Below are 7,066 nucleotides of genomic sequence, written 5' to 3'. Positions count from 1 at the left end.
GAGTTTCCAGGGGGAAAACCAGGAAAGGTGATAACATTTGAAATGTAAGTAAAGAAAATACCCAATTTAAAAAAAAAAATAAGGTATCTCTTTGCACATTGCTGGAGCGGGGAGAATTTTCTTATTTGCAGTTACTTTTGCCATCTGTTTAAAAATTTAAATTCATATCTAAATTCATACTTACATACACACACACACACATACACACAAATATATAAATATACACATACACAGACATATATACATACACATACTTATACATATACATATATAAATTCTCTCACTTAAAAACCTAAAGCCTGTTAGGTCTCAGTGTGTTCATATAGCCAAAAATTAGGTCAACGAGGATTTATAATGGTAAGATAAAAGCTATTATTCTTTGGTAGATTGAATATGTCCTCCCCCTCCAATCAATTCATGTGTTTGGATTCTTGGCTTATAGGATGTGACACTATTAGGAGGTGTAGCTTTATTGCAGTAGGTATGGACTTGTTGGAGGAAGGGTCTGTAGGAACAGACTTTGAGGTCACATGTATATGCTCAGGCTCTGCCAAGTGTGAAATCCAGTCTCTTCCTGGCTACCTTCAGATCAAGATGTAAATCTCTTGACTCTTCCAGCACTATGTCTGCCTGTATGCTGCCATACTTCCCACCATGATGATAATGGACTGAACTTCTGAAACTAAAAGTCAGCCCCAATTACTTGTTTGCCCTCATAAGAGTTATAAAGTGGAAATTTCTGGTTTTGTTGGAGACTCAGTTAGGTCATAATGATATTTTTCTAGGGAAGACAGGTGAAAGAGTATTTTGCTAAAGCAAACAGATGAAAGAATGTTTTGCTGAAGCAGACACAAGTGAGAGGATGCTTCCTTAAAACAGACATGTAAAATGATATGATGTTTAGAAAAAACTATAAATATGACCACAGACAGTAGGACAAAGCTTGTGCTTTGGTTTGTCTTGCACTGCTTTACTAATCTCTGCTGACAGATGACACTCTGACACTACTTGGCCTTGTACCACATCATTGATCTTCCTTTGTCATGACTTTGTAGAGAGTAACTCATTAACCAATTCTCGTGATATTCTGGTGACTTCTTGCTGCTTCCATGGACTCATGCCAGCATTGTGGTTTATTCTCACAGAGCTGCTGCTGATTCATGTACAGTGTTTGCCAAGTGGACTGTACTGAAGATGCTGATTCATATTCGGTGGCTTGCTAGTAGACTCAACTGCTGATATCCTGACAACAAAGGTTAGAATTACCCCAAAGAATGGTTTGTAAATAGGTCCACTTCCCCCATGTCCTAATAACTTTTCTTTTCCACTCCCTCTTGTGGGTGGTGTGTTAGAAGGGAGGTTAAAGCATTTAAGAAACCTTATTAAAGTAGGTTTTGAAAAATATAAGCCAAAATAGTTGCCTTGATCATGGTGTCTCTTCACAGCAATAAAACCCCAGCTAAGACATACTCCATTGACATGTACAGCTGTTGGTTCCTACTGTAGAAAACAGGAAGATTTCTTTCTAGTTTAATGGCTGCATGGTAAAACTCAGAAGATGCCTTTCAGTGAAGCTTCTTGAAAGTTTACCTCTTACTACATAAAACCAGAGTATAGTATTTTGGTCATTATTTTGATGAATTTTTAAAAATAAGTACAACAGAAAGCCCTGATACTCTTAACATTGAACAGAGGCCAGACATTGAAAATGGTTAGTTCCCTGTCTTAACAATCCAAAACCAAAAAAAAAAAAAGGTTAGTTATGAAATTCCTTTTCTGCTTGGATGATTTTTTTTTCCTGATTGATGAGTGATGATCAGTTTTCTATATTGCTATGATACAGAAGCTTCAAGGCTACATTTATAACAAGATCTTTACAGACATTGATTTAGCTTATGTCTCAGGGTAATAAAGCTCTAATCACTTCAAACAACACTGATTGGGAAAGTGCCAAAGAGACAATATGTGACATAGGAAATGCATTTGTGCTTACTTAGGGCCAGAATGACATGCAACCTCAACTTTTAGCACTCAGTTTCCATCTGACAATTTAGATAGCACTGTCAACTTTGTCTACAAAGGAAATCTGACCTTCAAAACTTGTAGACTACACCCTTTGAACAGTATTTCATAAAAGGGCTTCTAGAAACCTTTAAGGATGTAAAGTCTACTAAAACTAAAATACACACAATCAATACATACATATATATGTGTGTGTGTGTATATATATATATATATAAGTTTGTATGTATATAATATATGTGTAGGTATGTGTGTGTGTGTGTGTATGAAGAGAGAGACAGAGACAGACAGACACAGATACAGAGACAGAGAGAGACTCATTGTAAAGACACTTAACTGTGTCTTAAGATCCTTAAAAAATCCATAACCATGGTTGGGTACATCTTATTTTGTTCCCTGACAGCACATCTCTTTATATTAATCCTGTACTTAAAATTCATGTTGAAAATGCCTTTTTATAAAATCCAATTCTGATTCATAATGGCTCAATCTGAAATTCTGTTTTGTAGTGAAGCCAGGAATCCTTGGTTCACCTGAGTGAATATCCCTAAAGGGGAAAGGAACTTCTTAGGCTACTGCCAGAGATAGCTCATTGTTTCCATCACTGATACCCCTGAGAAACTCACACAATATAGACAACCACCATGCTTATGTTTAGTAGGTTCTTGTAAAGAATATCACAAATGATACTGAGTTTTAAAAATCAGATGAAGTGATGTACATATGTCTGTCTGTCTGTATGTATGTAGAAGCAGAAGTTGGTACATCACCTTTCTAGTGCCTTTCCATGTTTAGAAAACCAAAAACACATGAAAATTCCCAGGGCTTTTTTTTTTATTAGTTTATTTATTTATTTACCTCCTGATATCAGCTTCCCTCCACCCTCTTCTTCCAGTCTCTTCTCCCACATCTGCCCTCCTCCCTTTTTCCTCAAAAAGGGGAGGCCTCCCATGGATGGCAACAAGCCTTAGAATATCAAATTGCAGTAGTTCTAGGCACATCTCCTCCTATTAATGCTAGACAAGACAGCTCAGCAGCTAGGAAAAAGGGACATAAAGGCAGGCAACAAAGTCAGAGACAGTCCCTGCTCTTGCTCTAAGGGGTCCTATGTGAACACCAAGCTTCCCATCTGTTACATCCATATGTGCAAAAGGCCCAGATCTATCACATTCATGCTCCCTGTTTGGTGGTTCAGCCTCTGTAAGGCCCTATAGACCCAGGTTTAGTTGATTCTGTAGGTTTTCTTGTGGTGTCCTTGAAATCTCTGGCTCAGCATTTCCCTTCTTGGAACCTAGTGTGCCTTGGGTAGTAAAAAGGCAGGAGTAAGTTCAAGGAGAGTTTTATGGGGCATTTTGAAGACTTTTTTTCTTTGAGAGACAGACCGTAAGGAGTATGTGAATCACTGTTGTGGTTATGATTTGCCTCTGGATTCACCAGGATGCATTGCAACTGCTCTGTTGACAGTAGACTGGAGCACACTAGGTTTGTAACTATCCTGGACTCAAGAAAGATATTATGAGCCGGGCAGTGGTGACACATGCCTTTAATCCTAGCACTTGGGAGGCAGAGGCAGGCGGATTTCTGAGTTCAAGGTCAGCCTGGTCTACAGAGTGAGTCCAGCACAGCCAGGGATATAAAGAAAAAGCCTGTCTTAAAAACAAAAAACAAACAAACAAAACAACAACAACAACAACAAAAAAGATATTATGAAAAAAAATTATGCTCTTTCCCTTGGCTATCAGACTATTGAAACAATGTTTCCCAAAAATGGAATTTGGGGCTAGAGAAATGATTCAATGCTTAAGACCTTTGCTGCAATCCTTCCATTCCCCTTCCCCTACAGGGAAACACTGAGACTAGGCACCCAGGCTGCGCTGGGGCATCAGCTGTAGTTAGGCCTCAGTGTCCAAAGAAGCCAGGCTGTGCAAGCATTCCTGATTGTGACATCACAACCACTCCTGAGCCATGAAACTTGTCACTAGGAAGAAAGACTCAGATGGAGAATAGCCAACAGGATGATATACTCGTAGCATCTCCTGAGTGGCACTGAACAGAGGCATCGGTGGTTGAATCCTTGTAAACAGGGAATCTGCCTCCATCTCTTAAAAGGACCTTAGTTTTAATGATGAGACATGGGGTATGATGTAACCCGTTTCCAGGGGCACGTCGATGAGGACCTTATCTGCCCTATTTGCAATGGAGTCTTGGAGGAACCAGTACAAGTGCCTCATTGTGAGCATGCCTTCTGCAATACCTGCATCATCCAGTGGTTCTCTTAGCAGCAGACATGTCCGGTAGACCACAGCATTGTCACAGTTGCCCACCTGCATCCAGTACCTCGGATCATGCGAAACATGTTGTCAAATCTACAGATTGCCTGTGACAACACTGTATCTGGCTGCAGAGCTCTTGTCAGACTTGACCACCTCGCGTCCCACCTCACTGACTGTGACTTCAACCCTAAGCAGCCTGTGACCTGTGAGCAGGGCTGTGGCCTTGAGATGCCCAATATGCCAAACCACAATTGCATTAAGCACCTGCTCTCCATGGTCCAGCAGCAGCAGATGTGCATCTCAGAGCTGGAGAAGACATCTGCTGAACACAAGCATCAACTGGCAGAACAGAAGCAAGACATTCAGCTGCTGAAGGCATATATGCGAGCTATACAGAGTGTCAACCCCAACCTTCAGAACCTGGAGGAGATAATCGAGTACAAGGAGACCTTAGAGTGGGTGAATTCCCCACAGCTGCTGGCAAGAGGGACCCACTGGGGAGGGATGATCTCCACTTCTGACACTATGCTCCAGACTAATCAAGCACTCCTCTGTGGAAAGCAGCTTCCCAGCCTCTACTGTAAATGACCTGAGCAAAAATGCCCTTGAATACAGCAGGCCCCAGGGTCTGGCCACACTAGAGACAAGACAGATGAACCAGTGCTACTATGAGAACTATGTAGTCAAGTGCATCCCTGGCAAGCAGGTTGTAGTACTGATAGATTGCGAGAACCAGCACATAGGTGACAACATGATGCAGGAGCCAGGGCTCATTAATATATTGCTCATGGTACAGAGGAGATATAAGAGCGTAATTGGCTATCAGGAAGAGGTAGCGTTGGAAAAACCCATTGCTCCAGCAGCTGAACTCTGACTTCTCCCACAACCTATATACTATAGTTTGTACTTGATTCAAGTATTCCCTGCTTTTCTGGAATGAAAGACCTGGGGGTGGGCATTTTGCTCAGCCTTTCAGTGGGAAACCCAAAATTTCTGCCTTTGCTATATTCCTTCCCCTACAATATCTATAAAATTTTCAGTCAGGGTGGAGAAATCCCCAGTTCTGTATATTCCTGACTAAGATCCCTGGTTCCCAAATATTTTCAGAAAGCACAAAGAAATCCCTAGAGGATCAGGGTAGAGTGAGGTATTTCTAATTGTCCCTCTCTTTCAAAACCAGGGAATCAGAGCAGGCAGACTTACTGACTCCATGCAGCATTGAGAAAGCAGCTCTGAGGAGCGAGCAGATATCCAGCAGAAGGACTAAGGGTGTAACCAAATTCCTCTAACTAGTGAGGTCAGGACTTGGTCCTCTTTAACAGACCTTGGGGAAGACCTTTGTGCCGAGCACATCCCTGTCTAGGTCCCCTGTGAAGGTACAAGCCTTGCTGGGTGTACAGGGTAGGTTGCTGAAGTGTCCATTGAACTCTTTTCTAAACTTTTTCATAATTAGGGAAGGGAAGGAAGGGGTAGGCATTAGACTATTGGTGTTCATAAACTCAGCAGGAAGCTGCTGTCTGGCTCTGCTGAACTAGGATAGGCACTGCCTCTTAAGACGTGTCTATATTGCCTCTGTAGGCCCTTCTCCAGCCCTGTGATTGTAGTTAGCTTGATTTCCTTTGGTGTTGTTTGTTTATATTTCCAGAGTCAAAAGCCCCATCTGTTACCCAATCTTGGTTGTGTCTGTCCTCTTCTATAGCCCAGCCACATTGTTGGCAATTTAATTTATTTCCTTTTTTTTTTTTTTTTTTTTTTTTTTTTTTTTTTGGAAAGGAGAATAGAAAAAAAATCAACAAAACTTAAAACCTTTCTTTGTCCTTTCCTTTGATGTTCCTATTTGTGGGATTCAGGGTAGCATGGGGCTGGGCAATGTCTGTTTCATATGTTACCTTTTCAGCACCATACCTAGTGCTGATGCCTGTTCTGACCCTCCCCTCCATCACCCTGTCTTAGCAAGAGCTTTGGCTGTGGCTGTCCAGCATCGATGACTATGCTCCATGAAGAAATTTGTTCCCTGCCCCTTCTGGTCTTATTGTGAAACTCTAGAATTAATTGGCACATGTGTTTTGAAGGTTACTCTTCCATGTTTCCTGAGGAAAGTTCCGGTTTATCAGGGCTCTAACCTTCACCAGACAAATGGAATACAAATTAAATATGTCTCTAGAACCAAACTGAATACACTGCCTAACTCAAGTCCACCTAAGGACTTTGGGTCCATTTAAGGCTCTTTGGGTCATTGTTGGGTTCCCTGTGGTTGCTGGTAGAGTGAGCAAGGAGGAATATTAGGTGTGATTATTTTAAAAACATAGATGGGAGTGTCATTGGTAGAGGTCAGAGAGCTCTCCATCACCATACACTAGTTTTTCTTTGGGAGTTCCATTCCAGGTTAGCATGCTGTTGGTCTCAGTAGTTGAATTGAGGCTCCTTTGGGATTATAATAGAAGGATATAGCTTGAGGACCATAAGAACAAGTTGGATGTTCCAGCTCTAGGGCATTGTGCTCAGGAATTTGAAAAGGCTATACCTACTTGGGTTACTGCATTTCTTGTTTCTCTTTGCCCTTGCCTGCCTTGCCTGAGCTCACAATATTCCATTCATACTCTGAGATGATCTATGATACAGAAGCTTCCATGCCCTTTGTACTGGTGTCTACAACCCTCCAGTTGTGCTGTGTGTTGTACATGGTTTTCACTTCACTAATAAATCACTCACTCAACTCTAAAAAGAACAAAAAGCTTTGCTGATCTTGCAGAAGACCCAGGATTAGCTTC

General features: G+C 41.4%; 1 pseudogene; it reads left to right on the top strand.

Moving 5' to 3' along the window:
* The first annotated feature begins 4,019 nt into the window (after positions 1–4,019).
* LOC116093357 lies at positions 4,020–5,285 on the top strand (annotated as a pseudogene).
* The last annotated feature ends 1,781 nt before the right edge of the window (positions 5,286–7,066 follow it).

The sequence above is a fragment of the Mastomys coucha genome, chromosome X, assembly GCF_008632895.1.
Source record: "Mastomys coucha isolate ucsf_1 chromosome X, UCSF_Mcou_1, whole genome shotgun sequence".
Taxonomy (NCBI): domain Eukaryota; kingdom Metazoa; phylum Chordata; class Mammalia; order Rodentia; family Muridae; genus Mastomys; species Mastomys coucha.
The sequence above is the reverse complement of the archived record's forward strand: the minus strand, read 5'-3'. Positions and strand labels throughout refer to the sequence as shown.